Source organism: Hylobates moloch, unplaced genomic scaffold (assembly GCF_009828535.3).
Source record: "Hylobates moloch isolate HMO894 unplaced genomic scaffold, HMol_V3 SCAFFOLD_4, whole genome shotgun sequence".
Classification (NCBI taxonomy): Eukaryota; Metazoa; Chordata; class Mammalia; order Primates; family Hylobatidae; genus Hylobates; species Hylobates moloch.
In genome coordinates this window covers 97,735,464-97,761,709 of record NW_026652279.1, presented here as the reverse complement: position 1 = coordinate 97,761,709, position 26,246 = coordinate 97,735,464, and the positions used below count along the sequence as shown (strand labels likewise).

General features: G+C 43.6%; 1 long non-coding RNA gene across 3 annotated transcripts in view; it reads right to left on the bottom strand.

Moving 5' to 3' along the window:
* Positions 1-13,013: 13,013 nt before the first annotated feature.
* The window catches only part of LOC116467458 (POTE ankyrin domain family member A), a 72,851-nt gene continuing 59,618 nt past the window's right edge, over positions 13,014-26,246 (bottom strand). For 2 of the 3 annotated variants that reach the window (XR_009213215.1, XR_009213217.1), the window contains exons 17-21: positions 21,497-21,649; positions 18,594-18,618; positions 16,635-16,705; positions 16,134-16,158; positions 13,014-13,103 (exon numbers count right to left, since the gene is read on the bottom strand). This is a non-coding gene — a long non-coding RNA (POTE ankyrin domain family member A). Of the gene's footprint in view, positions 13,104-16,108; positions 16,159-16,634; positions 16,706-18,593; positions 18,619-21,496; positions 21,650-26,246 lie in introns of those variants that run through there. The other variant, XR_009213216.1, reaches the window with a different exon arrangement.

Genomic DNA, 26,246 nt, shown 5'->3' with positions numbered 1-26,246 from the left:
AAGGCAAAAAATACAGTTTGAAGAGACAAAGCAAGCATCAGAACCAGATATGGCAGGGATGTAGGCATATTCAGGTCAGAAATTAAAAACAATTATGATGAACATGCTAAGGGCTCTAACGGATACAGGTGACAAATGCAAGAACAGACTGTTGATGCAAGCAGAGATGAAATGTCTAAGAAAGAATCAAATAGAAATGCCAGAGGTCAAAAACTGTAACACATGAGGAAAGCCTGAAACAGACTCTCAACTTGAGGACATGCCAGTGGAAACTTCCAAAACTGAAAGGAAAGACAACAATAAATGGAAAAAAAGAAAAAGAATCTCAAAAAACTTTAGGAAAACTGTAAGACACATGAGTCAAAAACCACAATCTCAAAAGTGTAGGTAACATATGCCTAATGGAAATATCAGAAGACGACAAACCAAAAGGAATAGAAGACATATTTGCAACAATAATGACTTAGAATTTCCCCAAATTAACTCAGACACCAAATCACATATCCAGGAAGCTCACAGAACACCAGACAAGATAAAGATGTTATTGCAATGAGACTGTTCTTGAAGGATAGAGGGAAAGATAAAGGCCAAAATCAACACTATATCTAAGCATATTATTTTCAAACTACATAAAATCAAAGATAAAGAAAAAATCCTAAGAGAAGCCAGATGGGGGGCTGAAAGGAAATCACCTTACTGATAGAGAAACAAAGAACAACATCTGAAATCTCAGAAAATATTCAAAACAAGAATTGAGTGAACTATTTGAAAGAGATTAAAGAAAGAGACCACCAACCTATAATTCTGTACCTTGAAAAACTATCCTTCAAAAGTAAAGAAGTCAAGGCCTGGAATGAAACTGTAACATTTTCCTCCAAGTGCTTATATCTGCTATAAACTGGTTTAATTTTGCTATAAACAAGGAGACTTCTAACTAACATTAATAAGTGCTATTTTTTTTTAGAGACAAGGTCTCACTCTGTCACCCAGTCTGGATTGCAGTGGTATGATCATGGCTCACTACAGCCTCGACCACCTGGGCTCAAGCAATCCTCCTGCCTCAGCCTCCTAGGCAGCTAAGACTACAGGCACGTGCCACCATGCCCGGATAATTTTATGTATATATATTTAGTAAGCATGAGCTCTCAATTTTGTGGACCAGCCTTAACACCACCCATAGGGTACTGAAAGTCTGGTGGTGACAAAGGAATGAGAAGAGACAGGTTAAGAGTTCATAAAGGTGGGAGCCAGGGGCCAGCTGCAAAATGGAGGCTGCAAAAGGCACCAAGCTCTGGTCTCCACACTATTTATTGAGTACACTCACTTAGCTCTAAGAAGCAGATGTGCAGGGGTGAAACGGTGAAAGGAGGGCAGTGTGTCATACACTTAATCTATAGCAGTGGCGGTTTAGGTAATTTTCTTGTGCTGAAGCAGCATAAACTTAACTACTGATTTATTCTTTAACTTATCGGAGAGCAGCTGTGGTGAGTGGGACTAACTAGGAGCCGGCATATCTGGCCACATTCCAATGCTTCAAAGGAGCGTCTTTTTCCTTGAGCACAGTGTTTATAGATAAGAGAGCAGGTCTCACTCTGAGCATGGGAACATGATGGCAATTAAGAGGCTTTCCTCCTCAGAGGCCTCCTGTGGCTTTCCACAACTTATTGTGCTGTATTTTTATGGCCAGTTTAGGCAGCCACCCCACAAGCCCTTTTTCCAACATGGCCCCCTTTTTTCTTTTTTAAAATTGCCATTGCTATCATGACTTGTTCATGGTGTCTGGTCTCTCTCCAGAGCCATCTTCCACATCTGCAGACTAAAAGCAAACAGCATAAACAGATACACATTAAAGCAAAATTTGCAATAGTTGATCCTCCAGTGGTCTTAATCCATTTAAGAGGGTTTATGTTTGAAAGTCCATCAGCAGCTCCAGCGAGAATGTCAGTCCCAGGCAGGAGAGTTGAATGAGCCTGAGATGCTTCAAAAACCTATTCCTTTAATTTGGCTATATCCAATGTTAAATTTCCATCCCTTCCTTCCAGATGATGTCTAACTTTTTCCCAATGATGTTCAGTAACATTATACGAATGGGGAGTTATGCAGAAATCAGAAGTATTCCAATCACATTGCATTTATCATTGATGCTCTAAGCTCATTATACGATCTCCCATCCAAATAACAGTCTAAGATCATTTATTTGATTTGCCAATTGTCGGTCTATCTGGATCTGAGAATTCCACAATTTTGAGGAATTATTTTGCCAATTATTTACATATTCTGCAGTTTGAACAGAGGAGTGTAAAGCAATTCCAGCAGCCACAGCAGTAGCTGTGACAGCAATAAGGCCCATAATAACTGCTATAAGGGTAAAAATAGATCTTTTTGTTCTGGTAAACACTCCCTTTAACATTTCTGTGATGATATGAATGGAAGGAGAGGCTTCCCAAGGGCTATTGAAGGAAACTGGTATCCAAACTCCTTCTCTAGCCCTCACCAGCAACGCAGATGTTTTCACACCAAATGTGGAATCAATACAGGTGAAAAGGCAACAGTTTTGACAAGTAATAGTTTGAGAATTAGGTCTAATATCAATATTTCTGACCATCAACATAAAAGGAGGCTTGACACAACTCTGAATGGGCACTGTTCGGTTGGAAGAAAACTGATACACAAACTGAAGTCTCTCACCTTTTCCCTCAAGATAATATTTTCCTTCCCAAACCCGAATATGAGATTGGGCCATCATTAACTTCCATAATTCGGAATGTTCAGGGCCTATTACTGGATTAATCATTTTTGGATGTAGGCCAGCCATACCAAAATTGGTCCAAATTATGGGAAACTGGCAACATTTTTCAGTGCAAATAGTGTCATCTCTTTGACAGCATAGTTCCTGTTTTAGTCCTGTCTTGCATCTATCATTCTGATTGGTACAATTAACTGCAAAGGTCCCCTTAGGGGACCAATCAATGATGATTCCATAGGAATTATTCTGCAGTACCACAGTGTGATCAGAGATGCAATCCTTCCAAATCAGTATTTCTAAATCCTTTGATCATTGTTGAGGTTATTGACACCTCCCTTTTCTGGGCTTAAACTGTTCCAATTGAACTGAACTCTGTGAATGATCCAGGCTCCATCCAGAAAATAAATGATAGGATACTAGTCTTAGATTATGACCTGGAATTTTAACTAGCCAGTATTGTCGGTAGCCTTTTAGGCAACTGATAGCTGGCCCTATGCAAAGAGGGGGGAACTGATAACCTATTGACACATTTATTAACATTCCTTCCTCCTCTGGGTGAGAGGGCCCAGGAGTATCTGCAGGCTCAGGCATCCAAACACTTTCATTAACATAAACCTCAACCGGGGGTTCCAACCATGTGACAGGCCTAACTAAAGGCAGAAATTACCGCAATCATAGCCACCATCAGGTTACTCGAGGTTAGTGGTTTTTGTTGTGCCTTCAGGTTTTCTTCTGTAAGCTGGGTCAGCCTCTTGATCTATCCCCAAGTTGGTGGGCTCGCTTGATGGGTTTTGTTGGTCTTCATCTGGTTGGCTGAAATGTTCATTCTAGCCATCAGGCATGCTGGGGGGTGGAGATCTTGGTTCCAAAGTCCTTTTCTCTTCTTTGGAATTTTGCTCATGGTAGAGTTTAAGATGTCTTGTAGGTACCCAAACTGAAGCTGGTTTTCTCCTGGGGAAATACAAGCAAACCTTCTTCCCCACGTTATAACTTTCTGTCTTTCCCAGGTCTTTGTTTTAGAGTCTTTCCACCACACAGGTTTTCCTTCATGAACATCTACCTTCTGTTCTGTTAAATGCTGTTCAGCTGCTGTAGTAACCTGATCCTGGGAGGTGTTCAAAAAATTTAAGGTAAGAAGAGCCAATTGTAATTGCATATGATGGGTGGAATACTCCCTATCTCCCTCTGTTTTCTGTTTATGTAATTGGATTTTTAAAGTTCAATTGGCTCGCTCAACAATCACTTGCCCTTGAGAATTACAGGGGATACTGGTACTGTGTTCAATGCTCCATTGTTTTAAAAATGTTTGGAAAGATCTACTACAGTAGCCTGGTCCATTGTCTGTTTTTAATTTTTGTGGAATTCTCATGACAGCAAAACAAGAAAGCAAGTGTCTTTTTACATGTGCCACAGTTTTGCCGATTTGGCAAGTAGCCCATATAAAATGAGAATATGTATCTATAGTCACATGGACATAAGAAAGTTTGCCAAATGCAGGAATGTGAGTGACATCCATTTGCCAGATCATGTTAGGTGCCAACCCTCGAGGGTTAACACCAGTTCCTTGAGGCAGTAGCTGCAGTACTTGGCACTGAGGACAATGTTGCACAATGTCCTTGGCCTGTTTCCATGTAATTTGATATTTAAGTCCTTCTGCGTTAAGGTGTGTTAATTAGTGGAAACTTTGGGCATCAGTAAGTACGGGGGAAACCAACAAGTCAGCTTGCTTATTAGCCTCAGTCAAAGGTCCTGGAAGATTGGTATGTGCTCAGATATGAGTTATATAGAAAGGAAAACCCCGAGTATGCACAGCTATTTGTAAAGAGTTGAACAATTGATAAAGCTGTTCATCAATAAATATATTTATTTAAGGCAGTTTCAATATGCTGAGTAGCTTGCACAACATAAGCTGAATCTAAAACAATATTAACTGGCTGATTAAAATCTTCTAATTCTGTTATCACCAACTGTAATTCAGCTCTTTGGGCTGAGGAAAAGTTAGTGTGAATAACTTTATCACAAGGTCCCACATACGCCACTTTCCCAGTACTGGAGCCATCAGTAAAAACAGTCATGGCTCCTTCCAAAGGGGTATCATGAGTAATTTCTGGAAGAACCCATGTAGTTAATTTTAAGAATGGGAAAATTTTATTTTTAGGATAGTGATTATCAATACATCCCACAAATTCTGCTAAATTAACTTGCCATGTAACTGAGTTAATAAATGCCTGTTTCACCTGATTTTTATTCATTGGAACTATAATCTTACTGGGCTCAGTGCCACAAAGTTTAACAATTTGCATACGAACCTGTCCAATTAAAATTACCATCTGATCTAAATATACTTACTGTAAGTGCTTTTATGGTATTATGTGGCAAAAAGGACCATTCAACTAAATCATCATTTTGAACAATAACCCCCATTAGGGAGTGTGAAGTAGGGAACACAATGAATTGTAAAGGCAAGTCTGGGTTAATCCTACTGACCTGGGCTTGCTGTATTTTTTCTTCAATTACTCTTAACTCTTTCATGGCCTCAGGTGTTAGTTCTCTTTTACTGTGTAAGTTGGAATCTCCCCTCAATATTGAGAAGAGATTAGACAGCATAAGTAGGAATTCCTAAGGTGGGCTGAATCCAATTAATATCTCCTAACAATTTTTGAAAATCATTTAAGGTTTTTAAAGAATCTTTTCTAATTTGAACCTTCTGAGGCTTAATGGCTCTATCCTGTACTTGCATTCCCAAATACTGAAAAGGAGTGGTTGTTTGAATTTTGTCAGGTGCTATAAGCAATCCAGCATTTGCAATTGCCTTTTGCAAAGATGAATAACATTGAATAAGTTGGTCTTTATTTTTTGCTGCACACAGTATGTCATCCATATAATGGATGATGTAACAATCTGGAAATTGATCTCTAACAGGCTGGATAGCTCTGCCTACAAAAGTTTGACAGATTGTGGGACTGTTTAATATATACCCTGGGGCAAAACTTTCCAGTGATATCTAGCTGCAGGTTCTTTGTTATTAACGGCAGGGATGGTAAAGGCAAATTTTTTGAAATCTGCCTCTGCTAAAGGAATTGTAAAAAAGCAGTCTTTTACATCTATCATAACAAGCAGCCAGTCTTTAAGTATCATGGTGGGGGATGGGAGCACGGGTTGTAAGTCTCCCATCGGTTGAATTACAGCATTGACCGCTCGCAAGTTGGTCAGCATGCACCATCTAACATACTTTTTCTTGATTACAAATACTGGAGAATTCCAAGGAGAGAAAGTGCGTGTAACATGTCCTTTTTCTAGTAGTTCTTTAACTATTTCATGAAGTGCTCCCAACTTTTCCTTAGGGAGCGGCCACTGTTTGACCCAGACAGGATGCTGGGTCATCCATTTTAAAGGAATTGGATCTGGCGTCTTAACAGTGACTGCTCCCACAAATAACTTAATCCTTTTCTGTTTTTCCAGTAACTTGTATAGGTTCTGATATGACATTTTCCTGTCTTCCTAACCCTCTACCAGGCATATAGCCCATTTTAACCATTATCTTTTGACTCTCTGGACTATACAGAGGCATTGGGATAGAAATCTCAGTACCCCATTGTTGCAACAAATCTCCTCCCCACAAATTGACAGGAATAGGGGTGATAATGGGTTGAATTGTACCCTCTTGCTCATCTGGGCTGAAGCACTGAAGAACAGAAGAACTCTGATACACTTCTGAAGCTGTGCCAACTCCCACTAATCCTACAGAGGCCTTTTGTTTAGGCCACTGCTTAGGCCATTGATTAAGGGAAATGATTGATACATAGGCCCCAGTGTCAACCAAGCCCTCAAACTTCTTCCTTTGAATGGTAACAGTGCAAATAGACCTACTTTCTGACACCTGATTAACCCAATAGGCTGCTTTCCCTGTATGGTTTGTACTTCCAAATCCCCCTACTCTTTTTTTCTATGCTAGTTCCCAATTTAATGTATGGCAAAAGTAATAATTGAGCTATTAGGTCTCCTGGATTAGCACTCCAAGGTGCAGTGAAAGAAAGAACAAGCTGAATTTCTCCCTGATACTCAGAGTCCACAACTCCTGTGTGAATCTGCATACCCTTTAAATTTAGACTCGATCTTCCTAATAATAGTCCCACTGTGCTATCTAGTAGTGGCCCATATACCCCCATGGGGACCTTACAACGAGGCTCTCCAGGGAGTATGGACACCACTTCTGTACAGCACAAGTCTACCCCTGTGCTCCCTGATGTGGCGGGGGACAAGTGTGGTAAGTCTGCAATGGGATAGGTTGGGCTGGATTGGCTGGCTGGGTTAGATACACCCCATTTTGGATCAAGGCTGGGGCTGGCCCCTCAATCCGTTTCCCAAAAACGGCTGTCCATCTTTATCAAACTTTGAATGACACTGACTTGCCCAATGTTTTCCTTTTTTACATGGTGGGCATATGCCTGGCCCTCTGCTTTTTCCTGATGTGTTTTTGTTGTTCTGACCCTTCTTACATAGCTTTTTAGTATGTCTCATTTGTCCACAATTGTAACAGGATCCTGAGAACTTCTGTGTGTTATTTCCAACTTTTAAACTTGCCATTGCCTGGGCTAGGCGATTAGATTTGTATACATGTCCTCCAATGCCATCACAGGCTTCAATATGTTTATTCACCTTGTCTTCTGGTGCTTTTCCTTTAATAGGTCTAATGGCCGCCTGGCACTCAGAATTAGCATGTTCAAAGGCCAATAGTTGGACAATTGTCTCTCGGGCATGTGTGTCCGAGATAGCCTTTTGAGCTGCATCTTGCAGGCAGGCAATGAAGTCTGGATAAGGTTTCTTAGGGCCCTGTCTGACTGAATTAAAGGAGGGATATGTAACACCGGGATCTTGAATCTTCTCCCAGGCCCTCACACACACTGACCTGAGTTGTGCAGTGGCTTCATCATTCATCACTAACTGTTGTTCTATTGTACCCCAGGCTTGTCCTATTCCAAGCAACTGATCAGAGGTAACGTTAACAAGAGGCTGAGATCTAGCATTTCTACGTGCCTGATTAGTGGCCTCATCTGTCTACCAAGTATTAAATTGTAAAAATTGAGAAGGAGATGAAGTAGATCGAGCTAATGTCTCCCAGTCAGAGAGGCACAGACATTTGTCATAAGCCACAGCCTGTAATAAGTTCAGAACATAAGGTGAGTTAGGTCCACACTGCCCTATTGCTTTTTTTAGATCTTTTAATATTTTAAAAGGAAAAGGTTCCCAGTGAGCCTGAGCATGCCCCCCAGCCTGCTGAGGTGGTATTATAATCACCGTTAAACTGCTAAGCCTCCAAGTCCCCACTTTCTTGTACCTGACAAATGGAAGCCTGTATGGCCCCTTCTCCATAATGAACAGCAGGACGAGCCTGAATTGCTCCCTCTCCATAATGAACTGTGGGTCGGGCAATAATGAGCGCGGCAAGCCAAGTCTCGGTGAGCCTAGTCTCGGGCTCCCTCCCCCAGCACTCACTGGGCTGAAAAGGAGGTGGCCATTCCGGACATTCCTCTGAAGGAGCCGTGGGCTGAACAATTTTCTGAATAGGTTTAGGGAAACTGGGAAGATTGGCAGAAATCACCTCTGGACTCTCCTTTTGGCTAGTACTTGGTAGAGGCTATTCAGAGTCCTGATCATCAAACTTCTCTCTCTCCTCCTCTGACTCAGCCTCATCATCTGTCTGACGCCAGTTCTGCATGCATCAATGACCAAACTGACCAAACAGGCAAAGGAATCTTCTTTCCCTCTCTGTGTGCTTTTTAAAAGTCCTTTCCAACTCTTTCCCAATCTTTCAATTCCGAAGTTCCCTGTTTAGGGAACCAAGGACAAAACTGTTCCACAGCATGAAACTAATCCATAAGATTTTCCGTATCAACTTTTACCCCACCACGCTTCAAGAGCTGCCACAGCAAGCTCAAATACGTTGTGTACTTACTTTCAGTTTGTCCCATTTGTGTCCCTAGCTTTCTCTGAGCACCCCACTTACCTGCAGAGCTTAAAACCTTTTCGTCCTCAGGAGTCCTTTGTCCGTCAGTCCTTCGTTTCACACGCTCGAGAGTTTCTTCACCAGATTCTTTCAGGCCCCATGACTGGGCACCAGAATGGTAGGGATCAGCCTCAACACCACCCGTAGGGTACTCAAAGTCCAGGGGCAACAAGGGAATGAGAAGAGACAGGTTAAGAGTTCATAAAGGTTAAGAGCCAGGGGGCAGGCCAGGCGCGGTGGCTCACGCTTGTAATCCCAGCACTTTGGGAGGCCGAGGTGGGCGGATCACGAGGTCAGGAGATCGAGACCACGGTGAAACCCCGTCTCTACTAAAAATACAAAAAAATTAGCCAGGCGTGGTGGCGGTCGCCTGTAGTCCCAGCTACTCGGAGAGGCTGAGGCAGGAGAATGGCGTGAACTCGGGAGGCGGAGCTTGCAGTGAGCCGAGATTGCGCCACTGCACTCCAGCCTGGGCGACAGAGCGAGACTCCGTCTCAAAAAAAAAAAAAAAAGAGCCAGGGGGCCAGGTGCAAAATGGAGGCTGTAAAAGGTACCAAGCTCTGGTCTCCACACTATTTATTGAGTACAGTCACTTAGATCTAAGAAGCAGATGTTCAGGGGTGAAACGGTGAAAGGGTGGCAGTGTGTCATACACCTAATCTATAGCAGTGGCGGTTTAGGTAAATTTTCTTGTGCTGAAGCAGCATAAAGAAATTACTGATTTATTCTTTAATTTCTGATTTATTCTTTAACTTATCAGAGAGCAGCTGTGGGGAGTGGGCCTAACTAGGAACCGGCATATCTGGCCACATTCCAATGCTTCAAAGGAGTGTCTCTCTCCTTGAGTACAGTGTTTATAGATAAGAGAGCAGGTCTTGCTCTGAGCATGGGAACATAATGGCAATTGGGAGGCTTTCCTTCTCAGAGGCCTCTTGTGGCTTTCCACAACTTATTGTCCCATATTTTTATGGCCACTTTATGCAGGCACCCCACAAGCCCTTTTCCCAATATCTCACTATGTTGCCCAGGCTGGTCTCCAAATCCTGGGCTCAAGTGATTCTCCCTCCTCAGCCTCCCCAAGTGCTGGGATTACAGGTGTGAGCCACCGCGCCTGGCCATTAACACATATATATGTGAAAATATGTATAGAATATAAACCACAAAAAAGTAAAAATACTGTGTCTTAATATAACTTTACCATGGATTTGTTAAAAACTAAGGTAAAAGTCATTAAAAAAAGATACAAAGCATAAAAGAACATCAATCAAAATTACAAAAACTCCAAAATGAGTGGACAAAGACCAAAAAAACTAATAAAACAACTAAAAAATTACTTAAGCAATAAAACCTAAGCTATGATGACACAATGACAGCTTGTATCTTAAAAAAAACAGATTAGGGCAGTGTGCGGTGGCTCATGCCTGTAATCCTAACATGCTGGGAGTCTGAAGTGGGTAGATCATGAGTTCAAGAGATCGAGACCATCCTGGTGAACAGGGTGAAACCCTGTCTCTACTAAAAATACAAAAATACCTGTAGTCCCAGCTACTCAGAAGGCTGAGGCAGGAGAATTGCTTGAACCCAGGAGGCAGAAATTGCAGTGAGCTGAGATTGTGCCAGTGCACTCCAGCCTGGCGACAGAGTGAGACTCCATCTCAAAAAAAAAAAAAAAAAAAAAAAAAAAACCAGTTAAAGTAAGAATTTTTTTTTTTTAAATTAAAGGAATAAGGAAGTCTGGAGAGAGCAGCACAATCCCCAAAACTCTCACAATCCAGATGGTCGCCGGGCCAGGGTAAGGTCTTGTGTCCTGACCCTTCCAGATGTTCAAAAGATCTGCAACACAGACAGAGTTTCTAGAGTCACTGGGGCGGCGGGGGGCAGAGAGGAGGAGGGAGGAGGGGCTCCCTCGGGTGGGTGTGCATGTCTCAGAGGGCTCCTCAGGCCCTGGAAGGTGGCCTTGGGCCCCTGGCCTCCCCAGAGTCCATCCACAGGGCACTGGGGCCTGTGTGCTGCTCTCTGCTGAGGGGGTTGACTGGCACAGAAAGTGTGTATAAATGTTCTGCAGGAGGCACTGAACCCAGGCACGCACAAGGGCATCTTCAGGGGACTGGACCCTGGATACTGAAACAGATGTAGAGGGACTGGGAAGCTCAAGGATCAACAGGCAGAGTCCCATGGCCCCGGGCCCTGGGAGGAGCAGCAGGTTTGTCCACACAGGGCGAGATGGGGACCTGCCCCTCTACCCGGACCCTCCATGCCATCCAGACAGAAGAGCTGCACATTAAATGTGTGCAGTAGAGACAAAGCCTGAACAGCAAAAGAAATGTGAGTGTGCAGGTGCCGAGGACTTGTTGGCATCTGGAAGGAAGAAAACAACTGCGCATGTCCACAGACCCCAGGGCAGCAAAAGCCCTGTTTTTTTTTGGGGGGGGGGGTGTTGCCCAGAGCAGACCCAGATGTCACTGGGAACCTCTCCAGCAGGATAGGGACAAGCTCTTTTGATCTCAACCCAGCTCCCTGCCTGGATCCTGCAGGGTTGCTCAACAGGATTCAACGCTGCATCCTAGGGGCCAGGAATCAGGACAATGCTGAGACAGTGGGCAGGAGGGCTGCAGAGGGACTTTATAGACACTGAAGACCCAGGACATCGACTGCCACGATGAGACCAGGTCCTTCAGGGGGCTGAAGATAAGATGGGAAGAGAGAGGAGGCCAGAGCTAGAGGAGGAGCTCATTAGTCAGAGAGTGAGAGACAGGATGAAGGAGATCAATTACATGCTGATGGTCGTCTGCATGGTGGGACTCTTCCATATCTGCTCCAGAAGCTTCAGGGTATGCAGAGCAGCAGCAGTGATGGGCAGCCATGGGAAGGAAAGTGGAGAGTTAGAGTCGAGAAGGCACTAGGATCCTGCTGTCCTGGGGCTGTGGAACCCCACAGCCTCTGGTGTCCTCATCTCCAGAGCCTTCTCTGCAACCTGGATCACTTCCTCCCTGCAGCTAGGGAGGGGCCTCTGACTTCCCACAAACTTTCCCAGCCCTCACGTTTCGTAACTGTGCCCAGACAGGGAAAGCAGTGTCATCCTGTTCCTCCAAGAGGTGGCTACCCTCCACAGGACGTGCACAGCATGCGATTCCCTCCCTCTTTCTCCTCCTTTAGGACTTGTTTCTGCTCTTCTGATGAATCCCATGTCCTTTCTCCCTGTTGACCACAAATCCCACTGGTCTCTGACATAAGAACATAGGAGGGAACGGCAGGGCTGCACTGTCAGGCCCTCCGTTAAGTCCATGGATTGCACCCTAGGTTGGCAGCACCTGCCACAGGCCTGGGGCTGAGTTGGGGTCTGTGGAGGCGATAACAACCGATGTCACAGACTAAGTGACTGTTGTATGCCTGGGATGACCTTAGGGACTTGGAAAATACTCAACCCTCACAAGAATCCCACAAGCTTCTGAAAGCTTAGAAACGCTGTAATGGGACTCTAGGAAAAGCCCCTTGTCCCACTGCCTTAATCCACAGGTGAGGCCACAGTTGTCAGCACATGAATGAAGGGGCCCTGCTGGGATTTGCCTGAGCTGTGAAAGGACCGGGCAGGAGGGCACCTGGCAGGCCTGAAACAGGGAACAGGCTGGGCCTGACTGCAGTGCGTTGAGCAAGACAAACTTGTCAGGCCGGAGAAGATGGTGTGATGACAAGGGACCCCTGTGCCAGCTGCCTAGCGGCTCCATCCTGGGCCCAGCAGATACAAGAACCAGGTCGTAAGGAGGGTAAGAGCCACTGCCTGCAGCAACACATAAGTCCCTCCACACACATATCCTAGGATTCCTGCCAGCCATGGAGGGCCTTGGTGACAGCTGGACACTGAATTCTCAAATGAGAGCTAAATGAGGATCCATCCCTAGCCCAAGGATTTGGGATTGGGTGAGAAGTGGAGGCCAGAACCATGCTCCAGCATGGGATGCCCCCTTGGGTCTCTAGGATGGGGGGCACACTTAGTAATCCCAGAGGAGGATTCTCTACCTCAGGAGACAAAGGGAGTGCCCTGCGACCAGGAGCACATGGTGAAGGCTGGACAGGAAGGTGCTGCTGCAGGTCCTGAGAGTGCAAAGGGAGAGGGTGGACCCCTCCCACCTCCTGGCACATGCATTAAGAACTTTGTCTCCAGGGTCACATAGCATCTGTGAGGGGCTGTGTCCCACCCCACTGCCCGCACAGCACTTAATACCATACCCGCATACTCACCTCTTGTTCTCCATTCACAAAGGATGCTATCCGCCCCCACCGCCAAAATGCAGGGCTTTGGTGTTTGCTGTGGCACAGGCAGGAGAGATCTGGCTTTCTGGAAAAGGTCATCTTTGCACACCAGGGAAAGAATCATGGGGACCAGCAGAGTACACATGATGCCCATGGAAACAAAACTCCTACTGCTTTCTCATTAAGATGCAGAAAGAACAAACCACACCTCTACACCTATTTCCTTTTATATTTACTGAATTCGAAGCTCCCAGCTGAGGCTCCAAAGTCACAGGTGTAACCCAACTGCCCCCAAAAACCCTGTGCCACGGGCCCCACCTGGAGTGTCTCCACTACTTGAAGAGTTGTTATAACTGGTTTCAGAAAAGCTGTCCTCAGAGCTACCTACAGACACACAAACCTCAGAGAAAGGTGACTTCAGAGTGACACCCAGCACTCCTGTTCCACGCACAGCCACACTGTGGATGACAGCAGGTGCCCTGCTCTATCCTCTGTGATCTCAGACTCTCCCTGGGCTCTGTCGACTCAGCTGTGAGCCTTCAGATGAGATGGAAAACCTGAAAAAATCCCCCTTCATCCATTCACCTTCACTGGCCCATTATGGCTTTCAGCTCCACTCTTGAGAACCCTGAGTTTCCAACATAGATGCATACGTGTTGAGTTAGGCGAGTGCAGTGAACAGAACCCAGGCCAGGCTCATGGCAGCTAGCCCAGAGAGCATTCTGGGAGGATGGCAATGCTGTCTGCAGTTTAAGCATTGGGCTACTGGGTAACTCGAAGCATGGCTCTCCAGAGGAAGTTCTGAACTTTTAATATTATTTCTCAAAATTAATTTAAATATAAATAGGCATAAATGAAATACTGAGGTCCACACTGAAATGCACAGGTTTAAAGATTGAAGATGAGAAAGACATCGCTCCCCTGCCCTGGTGCTTCTTTGCCGAGTAGCTTGCTGCTCTGATCTGGTCATCCAAGGATGAGTACTTCCCAGGCACATGCACAAGAAGCAGGCCCCTGTGAGGCCTGGGGATGCTAACACACGGAGGACAGCAGCCTAGTCCAGAGGGCTCCCCAGCAGGGGCAGCTTTGTGACAGAGAAAGAGCAGCCCCTGCAACCACTATCCAGACAGGAGCAGAGCAGCAGGAGCAAGGGGGAAACCTCACTGTCCTCAGGAGCCCATCCTAGATGAGAACCCACACAGACCTCTGGATTAGTTTGGGGCTCAACAGACTGCACAGGGTGAGCAGGAAAACTTTTCACGCTTGTGCTAGATTTCAGCACAGGGCTGTACACATTATAACATCACTGCGGCCCAGATAAGCTGCCCAGGGCTGATGTCTGAGATGAGAAGGAAGGAGTAGGACACAGCCCCTGTGCTCATGGTGACCAGCGATGGCCAGGATTCTTCCAGCCAAGAGTGAGAAAATACAGACTTTGGGAATGGTGATTTCAAGATGTTCTCAGAGAAACTCTCAATCTGAGGTCTTATGGATTATACAAGAGAATTAAATGGTATCATTGCCATCAATAGAAAGATGACGACGACATGGAGAAAAAAAAGTTCCTCTCCCTCAGTGTCTAGGAAGACTGTCAGGCAGTGCTCAGACCAGCCACAAAGTCCAAGCTCTGTTCCCTCTCCCTCAGATGGGGTCTGAACATCCTGGCTGGACCCAGGACATGACGTTGAACTAACTCGCCCGACCTTGCAAACTTGGCTTCCCCCCATGGCTTGGGTGCCCTCATGCCTGCCTTCTGCCCCTTGAAATCATGCTCCTTTTCAGGCCCAGGCCAAGACTGTGCCTCTCTCTCTCCTCCCTCTCTCTCTCCTCTCCTCCTGTCCTCTCCTCTCCTTCTCTCTCTCTCTTCTTTCTCTCTCAGAGCCCATTGGGCAGCCGGCCATAAATTCTTAAATCTCCTGCCGGCCATAAATTCTTAGAATTCCCTCTCCCTCTCCCTCCACCCCACCCCTACCCCCGGAGCCCACTGGGCAGCCGGCCATAAATTCTTAGAACCTCAATGTTGGTAATACTGATTTGTACCCTTTAATCACACACAGCAGAGGCCCCCCTCAGTACTACAGACAAAGTGTGACCTAGAAATTAAAGAAGACTACAGGAATTCAGTTATGAGGAGATAGGTTCTGGGGCAAACAAAGGACATTTTAAAATCATGCATCCTCACCATTTTGAGAAGTGGGAAAAATATCATCACCTACAGAGCAATCCAATTCAAATTACATACAATATGTTTCCACCAACTGCATACTCCACAGGAAACTCAAACCATAATTTGCCTCATTTTATATACTTACGGATTGAAACCAACCACTTTGACATGGTTTTTGCACAGGCTTTCAGAGGCGAACAAGAACCTTTATCAACAGTGGGTTCAATGAGGACATCATGGAACCTCTGCTGTAGAAAAGGCTTGTGAAGAATGGAAGTGGCAACAGTGAGGTGTCATGACCACTTCAATACCAGGAGGAAATAGAAGAGTCTGTTACCAGGTGAGATTTATCGAAAAATGAGGTTTAGAAGGGGATTCCCAATGAAAAAAAAAATCTATTAGTAGGGATCCTGAGAGAGTTTTGTTCTATTAGTACCCAATTAACATGTGCCTGGGTGTTGACAGGATTTCCTTTGGATTAATTGCAATGTCCTTTGCATGCAATAAACTACACACATCATGCTTACATTTTCACTAATAATTACCTATGCCTCTCATCAGGCTGCAAGAGTGATGGCATTTTTAATTAATAATGTGGACACTAATAAGGGGGAGACATGTATCTAGGGAAACACACACACACACATTCAGGCACAGTCAGCATCACACTACATGCATACACACACACACACACACACACACACACACACACACACACACACACAGCCAGTCCAGTGCACACAACCCCACCCCACATACAAAGAATGCAGCTGCTCTCAGGGACTGCAGAATGTGCCCATCGATTCTTATCTGGAACAACCATTTCTCCCATCACAACCTAGGTCCTCATTCACAACAGGAAGCTCAACTCCGGCTGCCTGTCTACAGGAAAGCCAGTGAGACAGTCCCATATTCCTCATCTGGACTATTCATCCACACAGGAGGGATTCCCCCATACATACCATTGTCCTGGACTCCCGAGGCTGCCTGTAATAACAGAAAACATATTGCTATGAGCACCAGACCATGCTGTGTCCTCTGTGTACAGGTCTTTTCCTAACTTGGTGGCATTAGAAAACCAGATGGCAAACAGTGCTCAAGTCAAAGGAACCCAAAAGAAGAACAGGACAAACCGGCTCATGCTAAAGACACAAGTTTGTTTTGTAGGATGTTTCCTCTAAGTCCATGTTGCTTGGCAAGTAAGTAATTTGGTTCCAAGGATTAAATTAATCTGCTAAGAAAAAAGCTCACTGCCACACAATGTGTTGCTGGTGCTATCATATTCTCCTGTTGTCCAATATCAAGCCTCAGTGGAGAACAGACTCTCCTCTGAAATTCTCCCCACCAAGGACACTGTACAAGTCACCTATGATACATCTGGTCAGATTCTCATATTTCATATCTTTATGCAGAGCGATAAAGCAAAGAAAGCAACTGTATTCCTCAAAGGCCGGGGGTCTGACCTTCACATTACATGGGGTCTCCTTTTCCTTGTCGTCCTTGTTAAGTTCCTTCACTGGATCCTCCATGGAAACTAGGAGGACAAAGAGTGACCATCAGCAGGTGCAAGGGAGGAGCAGGGAGGAAAGGCTTTCTAGCTCCAGGCCTCATCAAGTGAAATAGCCCATCTTGAACAGGGCACACCACTCAGGGCAGGCTGCATGTCCCTGCAGCCTATCAGGGCTCCTGCCTCCTTATCTGACCTGAGCTCACTTGCCCTCCCTTCCTGATTCCTTCCAAGGTCATTTCTTCCCTAGAATCCTCCTGTGCTGCTGCTGTGAGTATCATCCCTCCTAGAGGTTTTCTACTTGATAAGAAGGAACCTTTCTTTACAAAGAAGACTTAAGTCTAACCGAAGTATTCTATTTATTCACCAACCATTTTTTAGGACAATGAAACAAGTTTGAAACTTGAACTTTGAAACAACTTTGAAAATATTCAGTTTTCCACCCATTTAAAGATAACCCCTATTTAGCATGTGCTATCTGTCCTTCCACTCTCTCTTTCCCATACCCCGTGTGTGTGTGTCTGTGGAGTCCAATACTGCTCACACTCACACTGGCTTCGACACATCCTGTCATGGGGGGAGCATGTGGGGGTGCTGACCCTCTCTAACTCAGCTGTTAGAGATTTGAGCAGGGAAGATGGGCACCAGGCTAACACCCAACTTGTTTTTGAGATCACATATTGATTGGGTGCTGTCCCTTGGGTGTGTGTGTTACTAAGCTGGAGTACTTCTAAGGCTTGTGGTCATCACGATTTTTGTTTTGTTTTGTTTTGTGACAGGGTCTCACTCTGTTACCCAAATGGAGTGCAATGGCAAAATCATGGCTCACTGCAGCCTCAACCTGTCAGGCCAAAGCAATCCTCCCACCTCAGCCTCCTGAGAAACTGGGACTACAGGAGCATGTCACCACGCCTGGCTAATTTTTGTATTTTTTATAGAGATGTGGTTTTACCATGCTGCTTAGGCTGGTCTTAAACTTCTGGGCTCAAGTGATCCTCCTGCCTCAACCTCCCAAAGTGCTGGGATTACAGGCATGAGCCTCTGCATTGGGTCCAATCATATCTTTAAATACAATAGGACATGTCCCTGATTATTCACTGCTTTTGAACAGGAACTGAGAAATGACCCCACCATTGCAGCCAAAAGCCTGTGACTCCCCTATGAGTGTTTCACATTAATGACCACCCCAAAGTCCACTGTATTCCTACCCTGCCTTACACCATCACTGACAACAACTTATAATAATGGGCAGTGTCTGGGATCTCTCTAGGCTGTCATACTTCCACATGCACACACAGATGCTGGAACTCCCTGGTATGGTGACAAGTTACACCAGGGCTGTCTGATGAATACAGAGTAGTAGCCCATCATGTCAACCTTTTACCCATTCCTGAGTTCACATTTGCCTTTTCCATTCAGGAAATTGAGAGATTGGGAAATTCATCTCTCCATCATCGTCAATCTGAGAACTCGGGATATTAAACTAACCTTCAGGTACAGCTGTGGTGAAGGATGAAAGGATTGACTGATGTGAAGTGTGCAATGGGGATGGAATTTTGTTTCTAGAACACCAATCCTTGGGTCATGCTTTACATAGACGAACATGCTTTCTAGAGAAAAGGATGCAGACTCCCAAAGACATTCACGATCACTCCACATGGACTCTCTCTTCCATAGCTCCACATGCTGATGCACCCCTATGCCTATTTAAATGACATCACTGCCTCTGGGAACTACAGTGGATGGCCACAGTTGTTGATTAAACTCTTCATTTTTTTTTTCATCAAATTTCCCAACCTCATTTCCAGCAGGAAGCTCAAACCAGGGTGGCTGTCAAGCAAAAGCTGGAAGGAAAGTGTCACCTTTCTCAACACTAAGATTTCCCTTAGCAAAGGGATGATCCCAGAGTACATACCTCTTGCCTGAACCGCTGAGTCCATCTGCAGAGAGAAGGGAAAACACTGTGAGCCTCAGACCATGCTGTGTCCTGTGTGCATGGGTCTTTTGTTTACTTGGTGACATTAGAAAACCGGATGGAACATGTTGCTCGAGGCAATGGCCCCCAAATAAAGCCTAGAAGGCACTTGTGGAAAGGCACAAGAAAAACTGTTTTGCTAAGATTTTCCAAATGATTTTGGGTGCAAAGTCACCATTATTTTCAAGAAGAACGCGTTTCTCCTGAGGAAAGTGCTCTCTGCCATGCAGTTTGTCACTGAAGCTGTCATCTATGAGTGCCATCTGGAACAAGTTCCAAGTTGGTAATGGACTCTCACATACATTTGCCCACCAAGAAATTCTGTAACACGTCTATAGTGTCCATGATAAGATTTGCGTATCTTAATTCAAATGAAAGAGAAACAAACCAAAAGAAATAAAATTCCCATCTCAAGACAAAGAAAGAAGACTTTACTGAGTGATCAGTCGGAACCTGTTCTAAGGAAGTCTCACTGGTCCACTCCCCTGCCAGGTCATCCTGGAAATCTAGGAAACGTAAAGTCATTGTCAGCCATGGGAGCTGCTGAAGAACCTCTGGCAGTCTTGTGTGGAGGACACAGGGCTGACAGGTGTGAAGGAGGTGGAGTAAAAGCACGGGCTGAACTGCTACTGGGCTACCCTCCTTGGTGGTGAAGGAAAGCAAAGGAGACCATCAGGAGAGCCTTGGGAAACACAGGCTTGGGTATCTGGCTAAGCCACCCTCATCACTGTAAAGTAGGCAGTGTTCACATAGGCAGCACATAAATGCACGCATCACTCCAGGACAGGGTCTCCTCACAAAAAGACGCCTGGTAAATATTCTCCTTTTAAAAAAAGTTACAATGTTTAACTTTCCTGAATCTACATATGCTCCTTCTGCACGTATCATCTATATTACTGGATTTTAAATCATTATTGTGGTAAAAAAAAATACATTATACATATTATATTGCTTATTAAATGCAAACTTCAGTGGCATTAGTTCCGTTCACAATGCTGTGTAGAAAAGTAAAAACAGGCCAGGCACAGTGGCTCACGCCTGTAATCCAAGCACTTTGGGAGGCAGGTGGATCATCTGAGGTCAAGAGTTCGAGACCAGCCTAACCAACATGGTGAAACCCCATCTCTACTAAAAATATAAAAATTATCCAGGCGTGGTGGTGGGTGCCTGTAATCCCAGCTTCTTGGGAGGTTGAGGCAGGAGAACTGCTTGAACCCAGGAGGTGGAGGTTGCAGTGAGCTGAGATCACGCTACTACACTGCAGCCTAGGTGACAGAGTGAGACTCTGTTTCAATTATTAAAAAAAAAAAAAAAAGGAAAGAAAGGAAAGTAAAAGCAATCTTAATTCAGTTTTCTTACCTTCCATTTTAGGAAACTAGAGAAAAAATATAGTGTAATGTAAACCAGACACAAAAATTAAAAAAAAAAAAACCACCAATATTTGCAGAAATCATTATAATAGAAATAATAAACAGAACTAAACAAAACCAAAAGCTGCTTCATAGGAAAGACAAATAGAAATGATAAACCTCCAGACAAGCTAACTGCAAAGAAAAGATAGAAGATACAATTTACAAATAATATAAATAAAAGAGGAATCATTCCTGCTAATCCCAAACAATTAAGAGGATAATAAAGGAATACTTAGAATAAATCTATGCTCACAAATTTGACAGCTTAGATGAAAATGACAAATTCCTTCAAAGGCAGAAACTATCATAACTACCCAATGGAGACTCAGATAATCTGAGTAGCTTATGTCTATTATAGAAATTGAATCAATAAGAACTTTTTAAAAATGCCCAGGTGATTTTACTGAATTCTACCTAATTCTTACAAAGGAAAACATAGTCTTATTATATAAACAACTGATTAAAATTCTAAACAATTACCCAGTTACGTTGTAAAATTATGCCCATTGCAAAATCTGCACAAGAATGAGGGCAGCTGTATTCATAATTGCCTGAACTGGAAGCAGCTGAGATGCTCTTTAGGTGGTGAGTGCACCAACCCACACTGTTACATGGACCCAACAGAATATGATTCACTGATAAAAATTAGTAGGTCATTAAGCTACAAAAAGATATAGAAAATCTTACATGTATATTGCTAAGAGAAATCAGTTAGTCCTAAGTGGCTGCATACTTTGTGATTCCAATTCTATAGAATTTTGGGAAAGAAAATCTAGAGAGGCAGTAAAATAAATGATCTATAATAGTCAGGGGTCCTAAGAAAAGAAGAAAGGGATTAAGAGGTAGAGCACCGGTCATGTTTCGGATGTGAAACTCTTCTGTCAGGGTGATGAATGACATTATGAGTTTGTCAAAATCACAATTTTGGCTGAACACAGAGTGAGCCTTAATGCAAACTCGAGACTTTCATGTAAGATATCACTACTGGTTCAGCCACTGTAACAAATGCACCACATTCATGTAAGATGTTATCACAAAAAAAGATACTGAGGGGGGAGGGTATATGGAAACCTTCTGTACCACTTCAGTTTTTATGTTCATTTAGAAGTTTCACATCATGTCCATTTGTTTGAAAATGCGGCAACACGATCTCAGGAAGAGTTCGATTTTAGCTACTGTTTAACAATCAGCTAAATATCTAAACCTTGCATTGAGATGTTCTTTACTATTAAAGTGAACCAAACTTGAAGTGGAAATACATCTTTACTTCTGCATTTGTAGTACTAGTGATTGATTTGATACATTAAAATTTGTACACATTAAATAAAGAAGAATATAGTGTAGTAATTTTAGAGTTGTCTGAACTATGGGACACTGAAGAATCTGGAATCCTTATGCTTGGAAGAGTGAGTGACTGGATTTCCACAGTACCTTCAGATGGCTGCCTGCAAGGGTGCACACGACGATGACGCCAGAGCCTGAGCAATCTCTCTCTAAAACTGCCCTGGTGGACCGTGGATGTGCCATGGACGGTGGCTTCTTCTGAGCCCTCAGGCTCCACTGCCGCATCTTGGAGGCAACAATCTGGGAAATGTATTAAAATAAAGACATCTCTTGACATCTTGCTGCAGAAGACCAGAAACAAATGAGTAACCCTCTTTTCATAGTTTAACCCATTTCCTGTTTTCCCTGAGAACACTGTGCCGCCAGCAAGCTGCACTTTTATTTTCTAAATGGGAAATGGGTTAAATCAGGGTTCCCCATCCCCTGGGCCACTGATAGTTTGTGGCCTGTTAGAAACCGGGCCGCACAGCAGGAGGTGAGAAGCCGGCTGGGAGCAAAGCTTCATCTGTATTTACAGCCACTCCCCATCACTCACATCACCACCTGAGCTCCCCTCCTGTCAGATTAGCCATGGCATTAGATTCTCATAGGAACGCAAACCCTACTGTGAGCTACACAGGCCAGGGATTTAGACTGCATGTGCTTTATGAGAATCTAATGCCTGATGATGTATCACTGTGCCATATCACCCTCAGATGGGACGGTCTAGTTGCAGGAAAACAAGCTCAGGGCTCCCACTGATTCTACATTATGGTGAGTTGTCTAATTATTTCATTTATTATTACAATGTAATAATAATAGAAATAAAGTGCACAATAAATGTGCTAGAATCACCCTGAAAGAATCCCTCCAGCCCATCCCCATCCACTGAAAAATTATCTTCCATGAAACCGGCCCCTGGTGTCAAAAACGCTGGGGACCACTGGGGTTCAATGTTTGATCCATTGTCCACTGTTCACCATCTGCAGATAAGCCTCCTGAATCTGAGGTGGGAATTAGGAAGAACTTGCACTGTGGGTTGCACTTAAAACTGTGCAGACTGATTGTGTAGGTAAATCCCTGTACTGAGATGAGACAATGTAGAAAGGTAGCAGATGGGAGTGACCAAGACCACAGGGCCTGGTGCACAAAGGTCTGGGCTCAAGTCCTTATTGGAAGCGACATGAAACTTAGAAGTTCTATAGACCCTTCTGTTTTTCAGTTCCCTCTTCTGAGTGTGGAAATGTTTATAATGGGCCATGTTATGTTATAAGGCTAAAAGTAATTAAACAGAGATAAAGCCCGAAGGAACTGGGTGCTTCCTGAGTGCCATAAAGTGTTCAATCATTTTATGTCTGAAAGATTAAGCCAGGCCTTTGGTAGTGGGTAATACAGAGAAGGTGCTTGGGGAGGATGAAATTTTCTTTCTCCTTCACATGGGCCTGATGCTTTAGAGCTCATGGACAGTTTTTGTTACTTCCTGTGATGCCCACATCATCCTGGAGGGATGGGCAGGGCAGGGGCTGCCACCGATAGTTGACAGCTCAGGGAAGTGAAATGAGAGATTTGAAGTGACCTGACGAGAGTCACAGCACTCAAGAATGATGGATCTGGGACAAGAATGTAGATGGTTTTCTCGGGACAGAGGTCCCTGGAGACCTCTAATCATGGCCTGGACCCTGAACCAGGAGCTCTTTTCACTCCCTTTCTCAATCTTCCTGCCCCAAGGGATCTTCAGGAAGGTGGATGCCTGGAGGCAGCTAAATCCAGAGAAGAGCTCAAATCATTAAAACAAAACTTCTGTCTCTAGATTTTAATTCTTGACCTAAAATAAGGCACTTTCCTGCAAACAAATCCTCTCTGATGAACAAATTCAAATGTCTGGACATCCTCCCCAGCAGCTTCACGCTGCCTGGCAGTGAGCAGCCCCATGACCAGTGACTACCCCAAGGGACCAGGGGGTCTGCTTGGCCCCCAGATTGTCTCAGAACTCAGAACACTCTAAGCCAACTGCCACCTGATGGCTGTGCCAAGAATCAACTTCCCTTTAACTGACCAACCCTGCATGAGTAGTTAACTGAAAATGGGGCCATCAGGGCTGGTGCTTAAGTGATTCAGTGAATTAAACCTGTGACCCTCACTGCCTCACTGTCTCATCTGAGCAACTATCTGAGCTGGCTCAACTAAGGCCTGCCTGAGAGTGGGCAGTGTCTAAATGAAGTCTACTGAGTAACTTGGAAGTCACACCGGATGAAAAGGTTACTCGAATTTAATGAGACAGCGTGTGTTCAGTCATGAGGGAATATTATATTATAGATAAATGTAAACAGAAGAGCTAGTAACTGAAGCAGGGGAATAGCTGGCTCTAAGTAACAGCATGGGCGGTTTCCTGGGCACCTGAAACAATTGAGATGTATCAAAAAGCCAACAGCAGAAAATCATGTTACATCTGAGACAAACAATATTTTAGACCTTTAAAAATAACCATTTTAGTATTACAGCAGCAGAATTAGAACCAAGGGGGAGAAGATAAGGGAGCTGATGAAAATTTGAAGGAGAGTTATCATCCAACCTAAGTATAAAGATGCACCTTTTCCAGAGGAAAAGAAACCAGGCAGTGATGTGGGCCCTGTATATTATGTGTAAACAGACACAGTAAAAGTTGAACTTCTGAGGTATAAATCTGAGAAGTTTTAAAACAATAGATTTCAGAATGAAAAATTATCACTCTTGTAATTTCATTGAGAGCAAATTAGTGTCTTAAGAAAAGCTTATTTTTTAAACCAAAATTTTAGTTTGCTATTAGTGTATTTTTATATTATAGTTAATTTTAATAAGGCCTTATAAACAAATCTATCTAACCCCAATTTTGACTGCAAAGTAAGATTTTCATAAACTTTTTATAATCTCTGATTTTTTTATATTTTTTTAACTTTTTATATCCACTTGATTGTATTTACCTTTTAAAAATGTCTTTAAAACAATTCCTCAAAACCTTTTAACTAGGCTATGTTTCCCATAGAAAATCTCAGTTTATTTTCTAAAAATCTCCAGATTTAAGCTGTTCCAGTATTTGATTTCAGATTTTCACATCTCTATTAAGAAGACTTTGGCCTGTAATCTGCCTTTCATGGAATGTCTCATTCTGTATTTAGTCTCAAGATCTCCTGATACAATGAAGGCAGTGTTGTGTTTTTTCTGGATCTATTCTATGAAAGGGTATGTACAAAATTGGCCTGGGAAACAGTACATTTTTCTAAACAGAGAAAAATATTTAAGGCAAAAAGCTTGATGGCAGAATCAAAAATGCAAATTGAGTCATAAAACTGAAACAAATTTATAAATCTGTAGAAAAACTGCAGTTTGGGAAATTAAAAAAAAATCAGGATGACATTTTAAGTACACATCTCATCTGAAGAAACTGCAGTGAGAAGATGGAAATGAACATACTTTCAGCGCATCAGCAAAGGCTGCCTCCCATCTTTACCAGGAGTCTCCCAGCTGGCAATTCAAACACAGTGGCAGTTGGGATAGAAGTCAGAATATACATCATCACATGACCTCAGTGACAGGTCACCACACAATGCTCAAATGAACACAGGAACACGTGCCATACTCTGGGGTCCAACTGCCGCTATCTAGACCAGAGCACTTTCACAAGGACAAGGGGTCCACTCAGAGTCCGTGCTTCATTTCAAAATCTGAATCCCAGACCCACAGTATTATTCTCTGTGTATGAAATCAATGTTAAATGAGGAAAAAAAAAAAAAAAGATCTGCCTTCCAAATATATTTGAGAGTGAAAATTTCAGGGTGAAGAGGGTCGAAACTAACACGTTCAGAATAAAAAGAGGTTCCATCCTTAATTTGAAATACAATTCCCACCCATTTTTACTATTCCTGAGTCATCAGAAATTTGTATATTCAGGAATTTTAAATTTGTTCCAGACTAAAGTTTAAAATGCCTTAGTACAAATCCAATTTTTAAGTCGACCTCTAAGAATATAACTCATAGTCATTGTTTAAAATCTTCTTTTATTGGCTATCTATATTATTTACTGTTTTTCTCTGTATGCAACTACGCTTGCATACTTACTAATTTCTGAATGTCTTTGAGTTCACTGAGAGATTTCTCTGAATGTATACATGAAAGACTGGCTATTCACCCAGAGAGGAAGAAAAATGAAGCATTATATGTTCACCAATGTGTTGTTTGAAAATAGATAAAGAATGATTTTCTAAATGGAGAGGTCCGATAACCTCAAACTCCAGGATTAAATGTCTTCTGGCTCATCAATCAACACCCAGTCACACCCATTCTTATTATCCAGTCGTGAGAATTAGCACTTGGAAGTCAACTGACAAGCCTCGCAAAACATGGAACAACTGAAAATTAAGAGAATAAAAATAAAAGCATTATCATGTTTAAAACAAAGTAGAGGCCGGGCGCACTGGCTCACATCTGTAATCCCAGGACTTTGGGAGGGCGAGGTGGGTGGATCACCTGAGGTCCAGGAGTTCGAGACGAGCCTGGCCAACATGGCAAAACCCCATCTCTACTAAAAATACAAAAAATTAGCCAGGTGTGGCAGCGGGCACCTGTAATCCCAGCAACTTGGGAGGCTGAGGCAGGAGAAATCACTTAAACCTGGGAGGTGGAGGCTGCAGTGAGCCAAGATTGTGACATTGCAACAAGAGCAAAACTCCATCTCAAAAAAAAAAAAAAAAGAAAACAAAAACAAAGCAGATAAACCCATTAAGATATGAAACGGTTCAGTGCAAATTTCCATCACTGCAGATACATCACAAGCTTTAAGAATTATTAAATCAAATGGTGCATTGATGAGGTATAAAAACTT